This window comes from Lineus longissimus, chromosome 18, assembly GCF_910592395.1.
Source record: "Lineus longissimus chromosome 18, tnLinLong1.2, whole genome shotgun sequence".
Classification (NCBI taxonomy): domain Eukaryota; kingdom Metazoa; phylum Nemertea; class Pilidiophora; order Heteronemertea; family Lineidae; genus Lineus; species Lineus longissimus.
The window spans coordinates 14622177-14647082 of NC_088325.1; the positions used below are offsets into that span (position 1 = coordinate 14622177).

General features: G+C 38.3%; 1 protein-coding gene across 1 annotated transcript in view; it reads left to right on the plus strand.

Moving 5' to 3' along the window:
* The window catches only part of LOC135502029 (sex peptide receptor-like), a 231622-nt gene that overhangs the window by 118380 nt on the left and 88336 nt on the right, over positions 1 to 24906 (plus strand). The window contains exon 2 of the mRNA XM_064794478.1: positions 10034 to 10537. The gene's annotated coding sequence lies outside the window, so the exon portion shown is untranslated. The remainder of the gene's footprint in view (positions 1 to 10033; positions 10538 to 24906) is intronic.

Below are 24906 nucleotides of genomic sequence, written 5' to 3' on the forward strand. Positions count from 1 at the left end.
CAGAACACTGAGAGAAAGATTGGCGTGAGTACCAAGTCGCTCTCTTTCCGTCGACTTGACTCGGTGTGTTACGTCCTTCTCTAGAAAGTGTTCAAGCCATTGCCAACATTTTGCCGGAGTTCGTTGTCAAATAAAACTTGCAGCGGCAGTCACCAGCGGGCGAGCAAATGGATGTCTAATCATTGGCATCAAACTCGCGGTTTGCTAGTCTGCCCATTGCCTTCTTACTGCTCGTTCTCATCAGGTCAATCGATCAATATCAGCTCTACTACCATAACTACCAGTGTTAGATTCATAGAGGTACAGTCTAGCAAGTGGTACACGTATTTTTGTTCAGGACAGGATATGATTACATCGCCACCGAGAATCATAGGAAATCATGGCGACCCTGGTCGATGTTTCCTTTCAATCCTGGCGTGTGGACGTCGTTATTTCTCCCAGCATGATCAGGCCCGAGGCGGAAGCTTCTTGCTTTCTCTCAAAGACTCATGCTGTTCTTCCGCACGCCACAATCCTAGCTGACAACGACCAATGTGCATCTGCTGACTTTAAGAAAAATTTTGTTTAGCGATTCTTTGATTATGATCGCTTTGTTAAAAATCACATCGGACGCAATTTGCGACCAGTTTGACATTCATTACCTCACAAAAGAAATATTGGCTTCGCTTATTTTGACGGCTTCTTCGACATGAAATATACCCTGCTATTTTCTAAATATTTCACATATCCCCTGAAATATAAATGAAGGTAATAGTAAGCATTTGAAATGCACCTGTGGCAAAATTATACAAATACATGTAATCAAATGTATTTAACCGAAAAAGAGAAAAGTTGTGACTGAATATTCTGAAGTACGCGCCAACTGCCAGTTGCAGCTTTGTTGTCAAAACTCGCTTATGAACTACTGGCCCCGTGACTTGATGAAAACAACACAACATTGATTCCAGGATCACCTCTTGTCAAAATTGCTGGCTGTGTGAGAACAGAATCAACGTCCCAATGATCGAAACAAACTCGAAAATGTAGCAAGTACGGAAATGTACGATTACCAGTATCGCCATCTAGTCATTTTACAGTGAACCGGTAGCCGAGGCGATTACGCATTCAATAAGTATCACAGTAACCACGGCGACAGCGGTCTCCATCTGCAATGGACTGATTGAACTACAGGTTGTTGGCAACTGCAACTGAATAAGACTGTAGCCACAAATCTAGTTTACTGACTGTACGAGAGGTGTCTCTAAAAGAGGATTGTCTAATAAGTATGAAGCATGAACAAGACTAGCCACAAATCTAGTTCAGTGACTGTACGAGAGGTGTCTCTAAAAGAGGATTGTCTAATAAGTATGAAGCATGAACAAGACTAGCCACAAATCTAGTTCAGTGACTGTACGAGAGGTGTCTCTAAAAGAGGATTGTCTAATAGGTATGAAGCATGAACAAAACTAGCCACAAATCTAGTTCAGTGACTGTACGAGAGGTGTCTCTAAAAGAGGATTGTCTAATAAGTATGAAGCATGAACAAGACTAGCCACAAATCTAGTTCAGTGACTGTACGAGAGGTGTCTCTAAAAGAGAATTGTCTAATAAGTATGAAGCATGAACAAAACACATAAAACCTTGTGTGTCTTTTCGATAATTTTTTTCAACTTAAACATTATCTTCTTTGCTAGGTTATTGTTTTATGAGAGCAGCACAGTCCCATTAGTTAATTGGACCAAAAGATGTTTCACGTGTTGCGTCCCACTGTCTATTCCCAAATCATAACTTTACAGTACACTAGTGCATTCGCTCATGAAATAAACATATTGGAATAACTGATGATGAAAGAAAAATAAGACCAACCTTTTATCAAATGCATATTTCATATGGAACAAATGGAAATTATTTTGCGGTGTTCAAATATTTATCTAATAATATTTCCTGGATTAGATTATTTGTGAGCCGATAGCCTAAGGGAATATTTGTCAATGCCGTATCGGTGTAATATGCCAACACTGGTTGCATTCTGATCAAATGAGAAAAAAAGCTACTCTGAACATTTTAAAACCGATCGATTTCAACTCCTTCCAATACAATTCGATGTCAGATTCCACGTCACCCGAAGGAAGATACGTCAGATATGGGACGTCTTCGATAGAAATATCTCTTCGACAGAACAAATTTGTGCTACATCTTATTCACTGACACATTGAACGGCTATCACACAATTTAGACATCTTAAAACTGCAAGCTACTTAAATTATTCGACTTCAGAATGACATTGCGATTTCGTAGATATCATCTTTTCTTCAGCGACACCGTTTGTTCCAATGCATATTGTCGCCTTATCGATTCTCGGACACTTGGGATTTCAACAATGACACATCCATTTACCGGATGCCAATCACAGCCGATGCTCAAAGTCAAGTGCTCGTAATCTCAAGCACGAGTTGAGCATGAATTAAGACTTTTATTATATTCATCTCAGAACTTTAGAAAAATCTCATCGGGATTCTCGAACTGGGTGTGGCTTTGTTCTATTTGCATATACGTGCGTTGACTGATCACTGCGACTGATCACTACAAAACAATGCCATAAGTCAGACCAAACTTACCCAACTTCCAACTAGTTTGTCATTTGGGGCAATATCCTGACGCTAGGACGCAGCGGTCTGCGACGAAACCCATGCAAACGGATATGGAATCAGTCTAGAGAAATATTATTATATAGTGGTCCAGCCAGCCGTGTAAGGACTCAGCATGGTCTGGTTGACATCGAACTAAACCTCATTACTTCATGGAATCTAGATATAAAGATATACGCCGCATTGGAGTTGGGTGATTGTTTGGGTGACAGGCTTTAGACTAACTGTGTCACCGTATGTGGCCTTCAGAGGACGAATATTTGTTTTAAGATTACCATGTCCCTGTGGTGTGAGTGTACGACGTTAGGGCGAAAATGAGAAGCAGTTTTAATATCATCTCAAAGCAATCACACCAAAATGAGCGCGATAGATTGCGAAAGGATTCTTGTTTGCCGGGAAGTTCAGTGTTTCTTGATAAAAGCTTGGCCTTAAGTCATACCTTCAATGATAAACGGTACTGGCCATAGCATGCCTATGAGTGTGATGAATTACGGCATCACGCGATTTCGAATTGAATATCAAGACCAGTTCCCCGTATACCACTGTCCAACTTCTCATTCCCATTGTTATAACTGCCTCTTTCAATCTAACACCAATATGTCATCTAGCATGCCCAGCCCGGGAGTAAATCAATCACTTGACTGATGTTATCAAAGACCTGCTAATTTAGCTTGGTGTATGATGTCATTAATAGAATGGGAACATTTCAAATATAGCTATAGAACTCGGCCGTGACTTCCCGATATTGACATTTTCACTCAATAGTACTGAACGTGCCAATAACACATGCCTCGACAAAACTCTTTGTTAGTTCAGTCAGGCCTCGGTATGAGCATAGCGGCGGTAAAAGCAACCTGTGATGACCACTCACAGGTCGAAAATTCAGATCAAATCATAATCATAATTGAAAAGTGACTGTATCTCATCATCAGAATACATATGTTGTACCCACGCACTAGAAATGTTCCCACTTGAAGATTAGCACAATTGAGTTTATCTATTGACTTGGATATTGGTTCGAATGGATGTCAAGTTGTGATTCATTATCAGTTGTTGTCAAGACCGTGCTGTTATAAATCAATTTTGATGCTTTCTACTTTCAGATACTGTCATCAGTCAACAGGTCATCACCGAGAAGACTTCGCAGGTTACAGTAAGTCCGCAGCTCATATCAACCATCATATTTCATTGTTTCTTTCTCCCCCTGTTGACACGGTTTTCTCTAAACAACGACTCATGTTCCCTTGCTGCCGCTCCGTACATACTTTACATGCAATAAGTCTTGTGATTCTATGCGATTCTCGATCACTTCAGGTTAACATCATCTGTTGCTATGTTCTATTCTACTTCAGGTTGTAAGGTATCAATCTATTCAATTCAGTTACTAATACTACTTAACTGTTGGTTCAATTAACAACATAGTTGTTGGTAGAGCTCCCTGGCAATATCCTGTTTAGAATGCTCTAAAAAAAGGAGAAAATTGGAAAGTGTCCAAGAAGAAAAAAATAACACTCTTCTTCCGACCACTTTTCTTTTTTCACCAGTTGAAAGTAATACATATTGGCTATCAGTACAATGTCGAGGATTGTAATGGATAGTTGCAAAATGTTTTTATCAAGTGTCTTTCTAAAAATATTTTGCATCTTTTTTTTTTTCTAAGAACGTTCGCCCCCACCCCTCGCCCCCTTCCCCCCCCCCCCAATAAATTCCACATGTCCATAAAACACCGGTTGAATATAGATAGATGCACCTGGTTGTTTAGTTTATTTCAATGCCAATCGGACTTTGCGCTGTGTTAGAAAAGCGAGACCCAATCCACTGTTCAGCAAACATGCATTGTTCCTCAGGCATCCTTATGTTATCGATGAATCATGCTTTGAAGTGAAATCTGCAGCTGTTGGAGAAGTTAAAGTTAATATATTGTAAGTCAAATGACAGATTTAGTTAGAATAGATACTATCTATGTTCGTGAGGTTTGTGGTTAAAAAGTCTTAGATTTTATGATATAGATAAACTAAAACCAAAGCGACTCCATGTCGTGAGTAAATCGAACACAGCATGAAAAAATATTGAAGTGTCAATTTTATTCAGTAAAGGTGCGCCTGCTTGTTTTAACTGAGAGATGAATTCAATACCATTTGGATACTTCGCTGAGTTTATAAAAATCTTGATCAGCTCCTTTGTTCATCTGACATGCGGTCTCTAAAAGTTTATGAGAAACATCCACAGCTGTTCGAGATATGAAAATTCTATCTAATATTTATCTTGTTTTAACTGAATTCAATACCAATTGGATACTTCGCTGAGTTTATAAAAAACTTGATCCGCTCTTTTGTTCATCTGACATGCGGTCTCTAAAAGTTTATCATTTTATAAAGAGAAATATCCACAGCTGTTCGAGATATGAAAATTCTATCGAATATTTATCTTGTATTATTCAACAGCAATCTTACGCAAATACATATCATTGCCCCAATCTCCTGTTCAATAACTACTTGGACACGTACATTTTGTTTCACTGCGTTATTGTCATAAACAAGTTGATTCAGCGTCAATAATACCAGATGTATCCGGTCTATACTCGACTCCGAACTAACTCCTATTGTCACGCAATGACACGCCAATGTAACCCCATAAGTATATTGGATAATCTTGATGATTATTGGGTAATCTTGGTAAGCTCACTAAGAGATGCTTGGTCACGAATAAGCCACCTAGTTTTTATTATTATTAAAAACATTTTTATAGCGCTTAACGTTGTTAAAACTTCTAAGCGCTTTACAATTTATGATAAAACAATAAAACATTAATACATGATAGAATAAAAGTCAAAAACGTGCAAGTGGGATTTTAAAAAACAAAACAAAAACAAAAAAAACAACAACAGAAACCAGGAACATTAATCCGAATTGTCTCAACTAAGCGACATGTGGTCAAATTAGTTTCAAAATCAACTCTACGGATGTAACAAATTGCTATTAGTCTAAGTCATATATGCAATGCTAGACTGGGATGACATGAATTGAAATATAAAACGTTTGCAACAATGACAAATCATTTGTAGCCAGTTTGGGCCTTTCTCAAACGTTTATTGTAGTGAGTGTTTTTTTGCTACCTGATCTAACATGTCTAGATATTGTGTTCTCAACTTCATTTCCAGGCCTTTGCAATAACTTTTCATCTAAACCCTTCGCTTTTTGTATCAACTTGAATTCCTGTTTTGTAATCGGCTTTTGCGTACAATAGATTTTAGCATTAATAAACATTTCGAAATCTTTTATCATCATTGAACATGTTGAACGCACACTCTTGTATTATTGTATAATGATGATTATATTGTAATGTTTCAGCAACTAATTCTCTTCTTCTCTCATTAATTGATAAAACATTTATATTTGAATTGTTGATTATTCTACCCATCACTATGGAGCTTTTCAAGATGGCTCACTACTTAACATAATCATAAAAAAACAACGATTATGTATTGTAGTCGGCTTAAAATATAGGAAAAGCCAGCGCGCGTATTTAAAAACAGAGTTTTCGAACTCGTTCTGATTAAGAAACATATCATCACCGCAAGACAGGATTTTTCCAAACGTGCAGTTTCGGATGTACCACACTGTTAATTCTTTTTCTTTTTTTGTTCACCTGTCGAGCATTTCGATTCATGTCTGTGACTGAGGTATGCTCACTTGCCCAGATCCATCACATCCACATACATTTTTCTTAAGATACTGTATTTCTGATAAGACACTTGGGCGATATTACGTATCCGTTCAGTTTTTACCAGAAGGACATGTCTTCAGCTCATGCCAGAGGGACAATTAAACGATACAAATATGTTATTGACATGTTACTTTTTGGCTTGGTTGGGCCCAGACATCAATACTGTATATGCCAATGCGTTTTTCTCACTTCAATAGTTCGGTTTTTTATTCCTGAGGTATCGCATTCCACAATATATTGCGGAGGTACCTATTGGTCTGTATTCGGCTTTTTTGGCTGGTTGAACTCTGGGTGGCGTCCTCTTGGCCGCAGTTCAACATTTCCGTTAGTGTGTCTTGAATTGCGTATTTCATATTAAGATATCAATGCATAGAAAAATAGGCCTATCATAGGCAGTCACGTATTGTCCGTCCCTTCCGTTCAATGTTACTCGACAACTGCTTTTTTTGATGTGACACGAAGGTTCACTTCATTAGCACAGTGAAAGTCAATTATTTTTATCGGATTTTTTTTCTAAATGTGTGTCAGGTTTCAACCATGACTCAAGCCTATCGGTCAAGAAAAAAGACCAGATATTTCCAATATTGTACCTATGTTCAGTAATGCATTCGGATGAAAAAAACAAACCCCAGTCCACTTTCACAACAGTTCGTTCTCTCGGGGACTGCATGCGAACGGGGTGATCTTGAATGTGTCTCTTAAGCAGTCTGATGACAAAAGTAACAACCTGGCCTGAATTTACCGCCATAAATTTACAGCATTTGCAACATAACAAACCATGTTATTACACAAGTAACAAAATTAAAAGATCATCATACCTAATCAAGCGTTCTGTATGTGGTCGCATGCCTATCACTTTAAACTGCTTCTCAAATCATAGAACTTTGAGTGCAACGACGATAATCGCAGGTTTGCCGATATAACGGGGAAATATACATGGTGACCTAAAATGCAACCGATGAAAATGATGATAAAGTCATATTTACCGAGGCTTTAGCTTCAAATGTTTTGCACGTTATCCTTGGTCAATACGTGACCTCTACATAAAGATCCATGTCTGGTGGTCAAGCGACCGTTGTTGGAAACGATTTTAAAGAAAATGAAAATTTTCCAAAACAACATTTTCAGGTATCACGGAAGGGGTAACATTGCATGCAATTGGTGTATATGCCCATTTCTAAGTTTGGATTTCTGTACATAAGTGTGCTTAATATGCCGTTTTGGAAATTTGAGCAATTTCATTTGACCCCAGACTTGACGATTTGTGTGAAGTTTAAGTCTTGACTTGAGATATATGCATCAAATCTGGAGCTGAAGTCCCATAGGCTTTTTCAGCAGTGAATGTGGCTGCCCATTTGGACTACTGTGCAAAAAACCGAGACTTTGATGTAATCGGCCCAGTATTTTCCGTACAGCGGGCCAAAAGGACAGTGACATTCAATTATGAGGCCGACTATTTTGGTGAATTATGAATTTCATCATCATTTATCTGGGTTGCATTTTCTTAGTGGTGGTCCTGCTATCGCCTCGGGAGGATCTGGGGTAGAATCGAGCCTAGCTCTGTCTGGTCCACATCATCCATCAATTAATGTTGATTCGTTTGTCCCTCGCATCTATAACATTGGTCCATTATTTCATCAGACATAATCAAACGTTCTGCTAGCAGTTTCTATTTATGGCTTTACAATTACCGAATACAGAGAAAACATCTGAAAGTACATTTTACTAACATATCATTAATTGTTATTAAATAGCTGAAACGAGATGTTGTCTTATCGGTTTGCTTTTACAAATAACGTCTTTATTAATCCTTAAATGATCATTCTCGTTCTCAGACTTCTTGGTGACTGAATAATCGAGTCGACAATATGCTTCCATGTATATCTCATTTTGATGTCATTTCCGACATTTTGCAACTCTCACGTATGTAATTCCGGTTTTTTCACTGATTACGCTACATGTGTATTGTTCACTTGTACTACTGCATCCAGAAAATGCTTGAAGTTTTATCAATTTAAGCATATTGGTGTCCATGATATGGCATCCTGCATTTACTCCCGGAGTATCTGTAGTGTGAATATTAACCGATCGATCACAGAATAAACCAAGAAGTCCACGTGGTAATGTAAGCAGTTGGATCCAGGCGGCGCCAGTCGTATCAATAACATCCATGGTATCGGCTAGCCTCGCTGCTATGTGTAATCGTCAGTCTGTTCTCGTGGCAAATATCTCGGCTGATTAATGCAGTAAAGCCGATGTAATCATAACTTTGCGATGGTCTAAGCTGACCAGAAGCTTATAAGTGTAAAACAAAAGGACTTAATTGCATAAAACAGGTGTTGATTGAGCGATTGTTGGATTACCGTATTTCAAGCTGAGGTTTGGACAATGGAGACAAATTTCTACTGCACGACAGTTTTTTTTGTTTTCACAGCTGTATTTGTTGTTCAAAGAATTATAAAGTACAGCGTCATCCATGAATCGACGAATTCGATGTTAAAATAAATTAACCTCTATCTACAGCGAAAGATCGAGAAAAAAATTATCGCTTAAGGTTTCGCTGGCAAAGGTTTAACAAAACGTGCATGATAACCTTTGAAGATAATCTTTAAGTTAATCATTTTTTTTTTACTTGCTATAAAGGTGTCGCAAAAAACAAAGGTCAAACTCTTCATGCCTTTTCGTACATGCTGAATCAGCGAATCTGTGGCTCTATATCTCGCCATTAAATGCAGTTTATCATATACCCTAAGTGAATTAATCCAGCAGACAAGACCACGAGGATCTCCCAAAATGCCCCCCAAATCCATTCAAATTCATCCAAAATTACGGACAGTGCACCAGGGGTAGGAATGAATATTATGTTATATATAGACTTTATAAAAAATGAAAATCATCATTTGGTATTTAAATAGCAATATCTATATACTCGACTATGGCATTTGAGATAGTATAGCTCAAAATAAATGATACACCCCTGGTTATGTGCCTGCATCATTCCTAAGGAGACAATGCTTTATGCCCTTAGGGAACTGAAATATTGATCCAAACTAGGCCTTCGTTGTCTCACGCAAAAGGTGTACTGATCAAATTGACGAATAAATCGACTTGTGATTGGTATTCACATTGAGTCACTGACTGAAAACGAGGATGGATTGTAAATAGTCAGCAACGTACAGTTATAATGAGCTAGTTGCCGTTTAACATTGGCCTCTTCCTGTTTGAGATACTGAGCACAGGGGTGAAGTTGTCACTGTTGATACCTGTTTCGTAAGAAGCAATTATAACGAGAACGTGTAGCGAGCAGTCATCAGGGAAGTAAAGTTCGGATCGAGCCACTTGCTATTTGAACATTGACCAGCTCTTGTCGCAGCTTCTGAGGACAGTGTTGCTGCGACAACCCGCCAGAACTCCGAGTGAGGTTAGAAGCAGTCGGAGCGAGCACGTGCAGCCAGCTATCAGGGAAGTATTGTTCGGATGAGAGTATTGCTGTTGAAACCTGCTGTGAAGTTAGAAGCTCTAACTCGTTAGAGCGAGGATATGTATAGCAATAGTTGAATGAACCATTTGCCGCTTAGGAATAGGCGTGGTTGAACATAGTGCTGCAGCCACGACTCATTTGAGATTTGTATTCGTGCAAGAACATAAACAAATAGTTCAGGCGAGCTTTTTAACTTCAGATATTTTGACATTGACGTATTCGTGTCACAACTGTTGATGTTAAAGGATACAAAGCCAAAGGTCAGTTGGATTAGCTGTGGTATAAAGTTATGGTGAGTTAACTTCTAGAACTTGACTTTAGTTGGAATTCGTCAGGTATACCTTGGACACCAAATAACCCAGGACAAAACGAAAAGACCGGCAGAGCTGAACGGATAAACTGATAAAGTCACAGTATGAGTTGATATATCGATAAGCCATCTGCTATTGAAGCCAAGCTGGTTTCAATATACCGAGCAGAGAAAAATAAAACAGCTTTTTATTTGTTTATACATTTATTTAAGAGACATCTAGTGATCAGGGGAAACAGGTTCAATCCTTCTCATTGGATTACCTAGACAATCAAGATTGGCAACAAACCATTAGGTCTAGATGGAATCGGAGCTGGAGGACATAAAGTTGTGCATCCTTACTTTTTAGATACTTTGGATTCTCCTGTCAAGTCGTGGATAAAACACCCACAGGTGAGTGCATTTTCTTATTCCTTCATTGATTGTTAGATTGATTTGTAAGTTGATCCGGGAACATGTTAAATGCAACTTGTCAATTTTTATACTTTCGAAAAATCTCAAGTATCATATCATTAACGTTTAAGACTTCTAAAATGATTCAACAATAATGATATATTTGGTATTCACAGATAATGAAAGGAAGGTTCGTTCAATATAGACAGTGCACTATGGCCTCGGAGACAGCAAACAAATGATAATTATTGAGGTGGTGTCCCGAGGCTAAAATCGATGGAGGTTTCATTGCATTTGATAATGCCTTTTTCATGTTTCCGAGGGCGAACAATCTTACTCCCTTTTTTCTATCTTTATCAACTTTACGACACTGCAAGTCTGCTAAGGTTTTATAATGTTCCTTTTGTAAAATGTATATGATTTCTCTCAACTGTTAATACGAATGTACGTATTAACACAGATACTACTATTATCAAGGAGGTACTTGTAGTCTAAAAGGTCCAACCAGCCAATTGCAAGCTTATTGTGTTTGCAAATTAGCAACTCTCCATTCGAAAAGAAGGCAAGGACGGAATCATAGTTTCAAAGTACCTTAAACTACCAAAACTACCAAAACCAAAGTCATAAACGACAACTTAGACATGAAAACTTGAAGCACATTGTAGCTTATTTAGGGCTCAGGGGACTACATCCTATTACATACGGTTTCTCCACGCACAACCACACCGCAAACTCCCCACGACTTAGTTTTAACCTGTTTTTTTCCCGTTAACTCTAGCGTGATAAATCCCCGTATCAAAAGAGAATGTGTCACGACATGATATATTTGCTAATACTCCGGTATCGATCTCTCGATCCTTTGGGAATTAGGTATGCCACAACGCCAGACAGTATTGTGAAATGGCTATCCGATAGATTTCTGATACAATTAATTTTAGTGATCCGGTAGTGGTACCGAATTTCAGATAAGCTGTATTCCATCAATTCAACAAAATTTTCTTAACCCACTGCCATCATCACATTGTTCACAAGGGCTGTATTCCCTTTGGATTCGTCCCTATCACCAGAACTGTTTCAATGGCCTTGTAAGTCCATCACCGTCTGCGCAATCGTAATACTACGTATTGTTTATGATTATAAAGCAACACTCATGATCAAGAACAAACGCTTTCATTGTCAACAAAGCCTGGGTATTATCCCAGAAGCATTGATATTTACGTAACCTATTGGATAGCGTTATAATAGTATTAAAGAATTGTAAAAGTCTTTGAGTGTCTCAGAGCGTATTTACCAAATGCTTTTATAGCACGGATTGGCTGTACTAGCTTTTTGGGTTTAGGTTTTTCGACCCCCATGAAAGCTGTCTACAAAAGTACCCTACATGTAACCTTGCGGCTGTAATACCAATTCCTCACGCCAGTTGACTTTATTTGAATAGATGCAAGCAATTGTGAGTAACTGACACGTCTGCTCAGTTTTGAGCAGTCGGAATCTGTAACCAAATGACGTGTAATTGTGTAAATATCAAGTAGAGGCAGGTATTTCGCGTCATCTTGAACGAATTCCGTACAAAAGGATAATGAACTTATGCCTGAGATTTATCTGATGCCTGCTGTCTTAATCAATTCGTCTACTGAAGGAAGCTCTAGGAGATTGCTATGAATATTTTTTAATTTCGTTTTATGACTTCAAATATCACGTTACTTGATCCAAAATGCATTAAAGGTATGAAATAACTGAGGTCAGTCGACGTCATACTTTCAATTTAAGTGTCACATAGCTAACTTTCCTATCTGTTAATGTCAAATTGCCTAATTTCCTAATGTCGTTTTCCGAAAATGGGAGAAAGGGACGACACATTTGCCTGATGGATATTAAAATGATGAGAAAATATATCATTCATTATTGAAGCGGGATGTGGCGGTCATTTCCGATAGCGTCCTGCTTGAAAGCGTTTCTTGTCGTGCGTAACACTTTCAAGAATCATGTCAGGCACCATGAAAACGATAGCAGCTGAAAAGGCGTCAGCTCGCCCACTCGAACTCTCATACCTTATTAACAAAATGTGTTTTATGAGGTTAGCTGATTTATATACCATCTGACTAATTGCTTTAGGATTGGTGAATGGTTATTGAACATATACAACAGTTTATTAATTTATGGCCTGAAATAAGATATGTATTTGAGATCTCCTGTGGTCCGCTCGTGATTTATTTGTAAAAGTTGTTCTTTTTCAAAGCCATTTCGAAAATGTATGTCTTTGCGATGATTTATATCACAGACTGTGCCATACTTCACTTTCGAGAATAGATGAGAAGAGTGTCAGTTAATCACATTTTTATTTTTCGGAAAGAAAAACAGACAGAAGAATATAATCTGACAAGGTTGTGTGCATAACATGTTTTGTTCGATCCTGATGTTTCTTTTCACAAAATAACGGTCCCGTGATTAAATATATTAACTCCTGAAGTATCGGGGTAATTTAACAAGGTTTTTGATAGTATTTAATTATTAAAAATCCAAATAATCAGGTTTTTGATAGTATTTAATTATTAAAAATCCAAATAATCAATAGCGCTTCGAATTAATTAAGTAATGGACAGATGAAATTCATCGGCAAGCAGCTTTCTTTTGGTGTTTTGCGATTTACTCTCTTTTGATATGGCATATTAACACATGGCCTGTCAATAGCGGTATATCTCGCCAACCAAAGTTATAAAATTGTTATTTACATAACAACGCTGCATTACACGGATAAATAGTAAATGTCAAAAGCAAAAAAAAACAGGCCACGAATTATTATCGCCAGAGCTGCGGATGTTGTCACATCCACTGATTAATACAGAGACAAGTTTATGAAACTTTAATGAAAAGTTGATTGAAACGCTTAGCAATTAATTTCCCTCCTTTGGGAGATATAACTGTTTTTAACTGTAAACGCCATTCTGCTAGCAGTCGTCAAGGTGCCACTGTCTCTGGTGTACTGTTGAGCGGTAAGTGGTTTAATAATTTTTTGAAGGAACGTGTTTACCAACATAGCTCTGAGTTCGAATACGTAGTAATGTCATTTCTTTTTCTTTGAGTAGAACGTGTCAGGCAGTCATCGTTGTCTTAACTGCACCATCGCGTGTTCCTGTTGCGATGATGGTGAAATACCCAAGATGTTCTCTTGGTTAATCGGTGAAATAATGACCAAGAGCGGACACACTATAGTTTCCCAATTCCACGACTACCAACCATTCCGTCACCAATTCTAAAAAAAACGCCATTGTGTTTATTGCCTGGAGCACGCAATGAAAAACTTTAACGATACGACAAGTGTCTCATGGAAGCTCGCTAACACAGAACGTGTATTTCATCTTGTTCAAATTGAGTTACTGAGACTTCTCTGATTATGTGTTACATGATGTGTTTTGAAATAAGGTTAGTTCTTTCAATTAGACGTTTAATCGTTAGACTCTTAATGTACATTGGGTGACATCAACGAGTTATCATGCTATATATATATGTAATTTTGAAGAACTCGATTGTAATGCTTTTTAAATGAAGCACCTTAAATTACGTTGTAATGTTAAGTTTCGACAATCACTTCCGTCAGTTGTTTCGGTTTTGTGTCGAACGTTGCTTGCCGAGGGTTTGAACTGAGTTATTCCTACTGCCCATCAATACCACGGGCGGTAGCAGAGTAGCCAAAAGTGTGGGGAATTCGAACTGTCCCATGTTTCCAATAGACAAAGACGTCGTAAATTGATAGCCTTTTCGTCAAGAATTCTTTCTTGTATGAGCGATATCCATAATCGAACTCATGCGAAAATGAAATATCGTACAAAATTATCGCGTATGCTGTCTTTCTCATAACTTACATTCGGATCAGATCCTCTGACAAATACTCGGGGAATTCTTCATGCTTGATGTGAGATATTTACATGACACTACGTTTCTTAACGAAAAACCGATGGAAGATGGGACAGATTGACATAACCCATTCATTTACTACTTTAAAAAAAGGAATGTCACACAGCAAAAGAAAATCATCGCCACAACTGACAAATCCTTGACAGAAACCCTAACGCAAGATTTTGTGACATAAGCATATTATGGATTTTGATGTCTTTCAAATAGCGTGCATGGGGCGCAGCTATACTAGATAACCTGGGAAAAATACTGGGGCTTCCCAAAATAGGGCATTAAAGATCAAAGGCCTATATTGAATTTGGTTAATGTGGTGACCTAATTGAGTGAGCTAATACGTTTTAACACTTTTCACACTCTGAGTGTTTGGCTCACACCTGATTTACCCCATTCAACATAGGCCTTTCATCGTTATTGAGTTAATTTGAGAAGCCTATGTATTTTTCACAGGTTTTTTAAAATCCGACCTTTCCGGGAAAAGTCGGACAATGTCGGACTTTTGTCGGATAAATCAGGAAAACGTTAGGGAAACCATTAAGAAGTCGGAAAAGTTCTTCATGACCTTCAGGCAAGATCTTTCATCATCATGTTTCTCTCTTACAAATAATTCATATGTTGAGTGGTGACTACAATGTAATGTTCTTGAAAACGGCATTGTTTCTCAAATTATGACAGCTTCTATCATATCCAATGACAACCTCTCACAAGATATGAAAAGGGTTTCACCCGAAGATTTCATCAGTAATCTACATTCCATACTCCCTTCGTATATGAAGTACACTCTTAGTGCAAGTCATCTGAACTAAAATGGGATGAACTGCAAACAAGCTACTATCAAACGAAGAGCAGCATCAAAATGACATCCTTGTTTATAAGCAGTTAGACTGTTTAAAATGAACTGACAGGCCTTGACATGACGATAGCATATTGTCATTGATGCTCTTAATGCCAGTCAAGCCCGGAGTTTAGTTGATTCATGCCTTATGCCTCACGTAAAAAGGCCATATTGGCAACCAAACTGTAACATTTACTTAGCAGCTGTACATACCATAGAGTTTTTCGGTTCAGGATGATGGATGACCCTCCAGGGTACCTGACTGGGGAATGCTTCATGTAGTTTGCATATTGATATAGTACAGCCAAGTCCAGGTTAAGAAGCGCCGTTTCGACTCATTCAGTCTGATATATCATTATTTGAGTGTTGCAGGGTAGGCTCAGTATGAAAACATTTGAGAAGCATCCTTTGATTTTTTCGATAACCCCTTCGGGAAATTTGAAATAATTCAACACGCGATAAACCAACGGGTTTGCGTTGAAACTAATTGCGACGACATTTTAAAAACATTTCTCAGTGGCCGTTAATATCCGAATCTAGGGTATGCGTCTACATAAATTGCAGGAAACCACTGATATTCAAAATCCTTGCTTGATATCATTATATTCCACTTCACAAGTTGTGCATTTGGTGCGTGCATTACGTGACACTTGGTCAAATACGACATTTTTTTACAGCATTGAACCTTTCAGTTCACAGCAAAAACTAAAGATGCGCTGACAACGAACATTCATTTATTTACGGCCAGTCTGTATGAACGGACGTGTTTGGCAACCGGAACCTGTAACTCATGTCAGCAGCTACCAATCATTCTTTCATTAGACTTTATTTACATCGCGGCAAGACGTTGATTTCCTGACCCTAGCTCATTTGATAAGAAGGATGAATGTTGTATTTGCATACCCTTTGACATGTTTGATAGGTAGATTGTATGAAGGCCATATAATGGAAGAAGTGATCACGGTTTGCCAAACGCAATGGAAGGGAGTCGTGGTTGGTGTGAGGTTATAGGGGGTATCCTGCACTAACATGCCAATCCAGTCGCTACTATAAACAACTCGGACTTTTAGTCCCAGCCACACCCGAAATCCATTCCAGTTTCCCTAATCCTCATGGGATGGCTAACATCATCACTGGTAATGCTGCATTCTTTAGGATGAAAATTAATTCATATCAACGTAATCCCGTGCAGACTGGCTGACCTCTAAACTTCGGGGGAAAACCGCCTGGGAAATATCCCATCCTTTGTCTCCACTGCTATTAGAGATACCGATCGATAGGTCCATTCGTACAGGGATTAGTCGTATTTTCAAAAGAGCCCAACACTTCATCTGAATGAGATGCTCACTTCAAATGCACTTACTCTAAGGATAAGCTTGGTTCGTGAGATGAATCACCGGTGAAAACACCGTTCGGCTTTTACACGAAGATGGCTTTGGCGGTCCCGTAGTGTTTTACGGCGGAACATGCGTATGCATATACTAGGGTTTACCACTGCTTCAGGTGAAACCAATGCATTTACAGAATGATCCGGACATTCTGCCCTGAAGAAAGCATACTACAGGGTGACAGAGAATTATTTTCCCATGCACAATAGAATCATATTGTGTATCCATTGTGTTAGGGAAAATAATTCTCGGTCACCCTGTAGTACGGCCCTTTAAAATTTGCCATTGTAAGACATGAAGCCATGAAGTCTTTATATAGTATTGTATCTTGATTTGGTGTATGTAAGCCGATGCACACTTCCTGGCTGTAACCAATAGTATAGTTTTTATTGACATTGATTCCTGTAATGGTAACCGCTGATGAGAGTTCTTCACGCATCTCGCCGGTTTCACGACCGCGCTGATATTGGATCATATTGGAAATTGCTTGCATCTTTTTGCTTAGATAATGGTTGCATGTAGCAAGTATTAATTCTGTATTGATCGATTGATACAATCTATTGAAGCTGTTTTAGTTCTTGGTTACACTTTACAAAAACCATTGTCCAATGCCATTGTGTCATGCCCTGAAGCAGAACCAAGCAGAAAAAATAGAATAGGACTATTGGTAATTTTTCTGGCCATCGCGTCGCATAAGTCTTCGTGATTAAGGTCTTAAATAATTCTAGCCCTGGAACGATCTCGTAAGCGCAAATACATCATTTAGAGCTCCAGTCTAGCAGAATTACAAGACAGATCATTTTATTAAAGGAACACTATCATTAAGTATTGGATGTCCCTTGTCAAGCCCACTCTAGAGTTAAGTTTGATTAATTATCATCTCCTTGTCTTTGTGTATAGTTAAGGCGCTGCTAATATATACTGTAATCTCTACAACACCTTAAGGAAAGTCGGTATTTATTTCGCCATAAATCAGGGAGAAACATTGCTTAAGCAGTAAACCAGTTTAAATGAATGAACGCTTCGAGAGTTTGCCTGGAAACGCATTGCGGTGCCGTTGCTAGGAGTATAGAACGCAGAATAAATTGCAAAAGCCTTCTTCAGTATAACGCAGCTTACATAATCTCCTCCACATTAACATTTTGAACGATATCATATTTTGAAATAACCGCATTCTAAGCCGTTCGTGACACATTTCTCTAAGGGTTTTGATTTGAAGCCAGATTTCCTGCACAAACCTCAGGAGACAATAACCGGGTAAAGAATACACTTGTTTCACTTGTATTTGCTGAGACACAAAGGCCTTAGCTGATATGTCTCTCCTGTAGTCCGTCATGGAATATCGTGTTTCTCCCTGGTTGATTGAATACATCATTTTATAGGCAACTCTGCAGAAAGTTCACATATGTTACACAAAAGCACTTGATCACAGACTGCAATAATTTCCTCTGCCAGGAAACAAGAGAAGTGAACAAATAAAGCCATTTCCCAATCTAAATCGCGAATGCTGATCATGTCTATGATATAAAATCACTCATTCCTAAAAAAAAACATTTATAAAAACAGCTTTTTAATTTAAAATCACTCATTTCTAAAAGAAAGTACAAACATTGCTATTGATTGCTGTATCTATGAATAAACACGCCGAAGATACGGCATATCATCTTGGGTGCAATGCGATCAGACCCCGGTGCCTGAGGGGGCTCTTGCCATCCATGATAGATCTGAGGCATATAGTTTAACAAGTCAACGAGTTTTATTTTCTATCATCGAGACTATGCGTTTCCCACGTCAAGTGATGTTTTTTGCTGTGTTCGATTGGTCTTGTTGTTGGATTTTCTTCGTCTTGATGCGGTTAGGGTTCATCTGAAAAATCAAAGCAAATTTAAGCGAAGGGAACCTTATCATGAGTTTGGCCTCGTTCCTCGACAGAAACTGAATCCCTGCTGGAAAACTTTATTGTAGCACAGTTTTTCGAAGTCTGTTTTTCTTTTCAGCCTGACAAGACACGGATTGCTTTTCCATTTTCCAGATGAAATAAACTAATGTATTATTCCACACGGCATGGTTTTGCTCTTAAGTTCTGTTGATTTGGAACAATTAAACAGCTCTGTCTACATTCCATCCTATTGTTGAACAGAATACAGAATGATTTGGTTGATGATAAAAGAGGAAATCGAACCGAAAGCTAAACATTACTAAGACAGCGCGTCGGTCGTTACATTCCTCAAACACAGAATACGAAGTGGCTGGATGAGGGTAAAAAGTCAACGTAAGAAACAAAATAAGAGTTAACATTTCTTCGGTTCTGTGAATTTATTCCTTGACTAACGCGAAAACACTTGGTTGGTTAAAGAAAAGGCAAAATACGCTAGAGAGATAAATCGGTTACTGGTAAATGGCCCAACTCATGATAAATGGTTTGACTAACAGTTTAAAAAAATATGCAACAGAAACCCACAGGAAGCATTGCTTCAAATAACAGCATCAGATGTTCGTAGCAGTCAGATGCGGAGTAGATATTCTTCACGATGTTTAGTTTGAGATCTGGATAGATTGCTGGTGGCAGTTTGATTTTTCTTCACCAGATAAAAACGATACAATTGTTCGTGAACGAAGAAAGGTTATGCCAGTGGTTTACTAGTTCGGATTCGGAAAGACCTTACAATTAAGTGAATGAGAATATACGGCCTTACACAATAGTTAAGTTTCAAAAAAGGATTGTGAAGCCATTCGCAAAAGAAAGCAGCGTGGCTTTATTGAAAATAGACAGTGGGCAGAAACCAAGTGGCCAGGATAAGGAAGTCGCCTGTACCACGCCTAACACACCCAGGCGACAGCCATATTGTTTTTTTCTTCCGCAGCCTGCAAAAGATGTTTGTTAAATGTCTTTGACATGTGGTTGATTGAGTTGCCATGAAGTGCTCTCTGTGAGGCTTGTTAAACCAGGTTGGAATTGCTGCTGAAATGGATGGGTTCTTTGGTAATCAGTTTAATTCACCATGGCTTGTGAGGCTATTGATTTAGCTGGTGACAGTCTTCGCCATCTCTATGCGAACGAATTGCTATTTCGCATACTCCACTTCGGGTTGCATAACTCTTCTCTGCTTCTCGAGATTGAATAAAACTCAAGGTTGAAGTCCTGATAATGTTCTTATGATCGGACCCAGTTCTTATCTGGTATTCACAAGATTTGTGTAAACTTCTTTATAAGGATCGTATCTAAGAAGACTACAATGATATTGGATTTGTAAAGCACATTCATACAAAACATAAAACAATCTAACTTATGTCGATATTTTCGATCTGGTAATCCCCTTCCACATTCGTACTTTACTTTGCTCAGCTTCTTGAGATTACATAAAAGGAACGTTGTGATAGTTTCACAAAGATAACATTATGCCTCCAGTTGATAACGAGATCTAGTGCTTAGTAGGTTTGTTTTTTTTACTTAAGTCATGAAAGTGTCTCCATTCTAAAGACGAATGGCTTTAGGGTTACTGTATCGTTGTGTTGTAACAAACAAGTTTAGTGAACCGGATGACGAATGACAAAATCGGGTTATTATAGAAATGTCTCTCTTCTCTATTTGTCTGATCTGCTCCATCATGGAAAAATTAGAGTGTCTGCTATAAAACTGATTTGTTATTTTTATGACTCGCCTTGGCTCTTCAGTGAGAGAATACGTTAACTGATCTGGTGACAGCTTAAATCAGTTCTCATTCGATCCTTAGATTTGAATATCCCATTGAAAAATTGCGAATCCCTCCCTCAAGTGCGTCCCTAAGGTTACCTTATGGCCCAATATCCTTGCACTTTATATTGGTAAACAAGAGGATGCATTAGGTGGTTGGCGTGCTAACTGGGCCATTAACCGGCCTAATACCTGCACATTTCCAATAGACTGACTGAATGGCTAGATAATCAATAGACTATTCCACGAGATTGGCCAAGCGTCTTGTTGAGTACCTTACCGTTGCATTGTCCTCGTATGTGCATATAATTGAGATCTGGAAGATATATGGTCAGTATCTGGAGAAGATCAGAATGGGCACACCCTAGTCTTCGCATTGTTGACTCCACCTATATCTTGTCAATAAAGATACTGCTAATTAGAATATCTATAAACATTGCATGTGCATGCAAACAAAGACATTTTTAAACGCCACTTACTTTGCGTGATAAAGCAAGAAATACACATTGCGGTAGAGCTCGTTATACCTGATGGCAAAGAGAGGACGGGGTTATATGTTTTTGTTCAAAAGCGACGTCACTTGAACAAATCAATTTTCCTTGCGAGCAATTATTACCTCGTCTCATTATTGGTCAGGCGATGAGTTGGATATTTGGCAGACATTGCCTCAACAAGTTCCATAATATTGTACCCTAAGCCGCTGCCACTGGGTACAACCATCTATTTTGTGTCCTAGTCAAGTTCACAGCCAAACAATACCAACCTAACGTAGCGCCTCGGGGTACATCCATCTATTTTATGTCTCTGTATTCACAATATTTATGTTTACGGCCAAACAATACATAGACGGTTTCTCTGGCATTATGTTTACCAGCACAATACAACCCTGTCCAATCCCTCGGTATTTTTACGAATCAAATCTGGGTGTGTATAAATAATTTTTTTTGTTTTCGAAATAAACAACTTTCAATAGAAAAGTAAACAATTTAGATAATGAAAAATAAATCCGACAAACAATGTTTGAAATACATAACCTAAAATGCTCTGTAAAAGACTTGCTTTTTGCATTTATTGTAACTAACATACACTAAGCAAACGGTATAAAGTAAACTCATGCATAATGCCCGAGGTTTGTTGAACTGAACTTCGATGTAAAAAAACATCAATACAGTATTATCAACGTTTTGTGTATCCTTAAAGTTTATCTCAATGTTCAATTATATATGTATGTTAAAGAACCATACGTCGACAAAAGAACTGCAGAACGAATAGGAAAGTTTCCCAATAATATCATGCATCAGTTCGACTATCTTACATCGTATTAACGATTGCTTTATATCGTACATATTTGTTGCTCTTATATTCATTATACCTCTGCGGAAGTTGTGTTTTTGTAACTAATGATAGTGCTATATGTGTCTAATGTTCAGAATTAACAGAAACATATAAACGTAGCGCATCGTCTTATATGTGAACTTAAAGTGTGCCAGTCTGTCGAAAGCTGGCCGAATTCTCTCGTGGATCACGAATTGGCTTTGTTAGTTTTCGTTTCTGGGTCTCGAACCGGGGCTGTTTGAGTTTCGTTCATGCATCACGAACATGGCCTGGTAGAATTTCGTTCATGGATCACGAACAAGGCCGGTTGACTTTCGTTCATTGATCACGAAATGAGTGTGGTTAGTAGTGTCATGATCATCCCTGCAAAAGACATCGTTTTGAACTGTAGTACATTGTATTTCATGATACTCGCTAATAATTGTATAGATAGCAGTTGCATTGAGGTAATCAGTTATTCAAATATAATCAATCTCATCTCAGCGTTCTAGGCACTTCAAAAATATTATAATTCATGATTATCTCGATTCACAAAGCGACGGTTAGTGTCAATTGTTCTATGGCCAACGCCATCAAGCCAGTTACGCCAAATGATTTATATGTTTTAGAAATGTCATGGTGGCAATTTGCTTTCGTTTCACATCACTAATTATGACCAGCTGAGTGTAATTACATAGGTGAGGTGAAGATAGATAAGCCAGATATATTAATGGTAACCAATAAAGATTATACATAAAATATCTTAGTATACCGATGGATAACATGGACTGACCTGTTGGTGCCGTTTTACGAGTAGGCGTTAAAGGTCGACCTACTGGAATGAAGGAACTCTATTGACGATCTGTGTTTTCCCTTTACTTGACAGTCGAACAACTTTTGAAAGACTAGTCACGGTACTCTGTACTGCTAGACAAATGTGCAATCCCAGGATGATAGATCCCAATTCAAATGATAGTCTGTTCAAAGTGAATATGATCGCTCAGTACAAAGCCTCTTAATTTTCCCGTGTCGCATTGCCAAAGGGAGACTGCATGAAACAGTCCCAAATAGATGCAACTTAATCCAAATCAATCACGAGTTCGACCAACCGAGTCTGCCTGGCTTAGAATGGGAAAGTAAGATGTTACAGTTTGGTGGGTGGTGCAAATGTAAAAATTGGGCTATAAAGCTGGTCGTGAAAGGTTCACTTAAACAATTTACGACGATCACCGAGCCTAGAGAGTTGGCTGACATGATAAACATGTACTACACGTCTGGGATTTTGTTTGAAATCTATATCCCTGTTCTAAATCTTTGATCCTGATAGTCTGCAGTTAATGGCTGCAAGACTCATGTGTCATCATTACAGTAGAAGTCGCATACATTTGTTAGCTCAAAAACAGAGATTTGACGATTACACTATCTCATTATGATATTTCAAGTCGTGATATTTTAGGTTTTCCTGATTCATCAGACAAAAGTCCGACATTGTCCGAAATTTCCCCGAAAGGTCTCCTACTAGTGCATAATATATCAGGTCGTGATATTTTAGGGTATACGAATGACAATACATCACCTGAATACCTGTTCCATGCATCAGATACCTGTGGCGGTGACCCTTAATGGCAACTTTAAACTTTAGTTACTAGTAGTAGCTGACCTTTAATTACATGTTATTGTAACATAATTGAGTGAGTTACACTATTCACGACTTTTTACATGACACGTCTCTCGTTATTGACTTCGAATGTTCTAGTAAATAATTCATAATTCAAAACTCGTCAATTAAGCGAGATGAGTCAAACAGTTTGCCGAGGGAAAAATATCTATATCTCTTAAAATACCGTTTTTTACCTCTTTACTTTGAACTTACCAGTATTGTCTGTGACATTTATACAAAATGCCCAACTGTTTTAACTTTTTTTATTGCAAACATCTCTTTTAGCCAAGTCACTGTACTTCCTGCATATATGAGTACAGTACATTATTACGTTAATTTTATCTCAAATATCAAAATAACCGAGAAACCATGTACGGTGCACTAAATGTACATGCTCTACCATGACCAACGCAACAAAGCGACGACCCGTATAACAAACTGTCATCTAATTCTGGAGGTCATATCTTGACAGCACTTGAAAGTGCTCATTTCAAGGTAGATTTAGAATTTTTCATTAAAATACTGATGCGGGCGGCCTGAAAGTGTAACACGCTAAATGCATGATGCACCTGTACAACCGACCAAACCACTAAAACATTCGGCAACAAAATGTACCATCCTTATACAACATTAATTGCACCGAAGCAATTTCTGCCTAAAATGGGCAAAAATTGTGAATCTTTTATAACCATGCCGTCAGCCGGTAGAATATACTAGGAGCTTTCTGGCAACTTCAGGCAGACCGGTAATGTATTATGGATAAGCAAGCGCACGATAGCGAGTCCGTGCCTGCAGTTTTTCGCAGGTTACAAAAAGAGGCGATTTTCATGAAACTAGACTCTAAGCAGGTAGTAGATCAAGAAAGGTTTCCTGTTAATGTACAGTCAAGTATATTCGTTCAAAAATCTTCATAGCTAAGACATACAAGAATCCTGTAACTAATGTACATGTAGTGTAGACGAAACTGATTGTGATCTTAACCAGAGTCTTTCTATACAGACACTTCCATGATGACTTCTTCGGCTGAATGTTCTCTTCATCATGTTCTTCAACACATTCCGTATCAGAAAAAACATAATCAAAGTCATTTTGACCAAGATTATCGTGCATATCGTCTAAATTAACCGGAAAATCTTGAAAGACAACTCCCTCGTCCGCCATTTTTGTTGTTAGTGTCTTCCTCATTCGGAACGGTTCGGAGAAACTCGGTGAGCTTCGGCGAAAAAGCGTGCCACCATCGGAAGTTGATAGAACTGACTTACGACGTTTGCGCAAAATTTAAGAAAAAATTAAAGGGCTTCATCTGGCTCCAGTTAATTGCCCGAGAGAGCCGTGTGATCAAAGGAAAGTTGCCGGTGACCAGACCCTTGTATAGAAAGACTCTGTCTTAACTAAGAATCGTATGAGAACCATATCTGGATTTCGGCAATCACTACGTCTTGTTGTAATAAAGTACACATTAACTGTATGTTTTTCGCAGTAGACTAACTTGGAGGACGCTGCAGTTGACAAGCTATTGACATCCGCCCAATCTTGCTTTCCCGTTGTCCTGCAGTCATACATGTG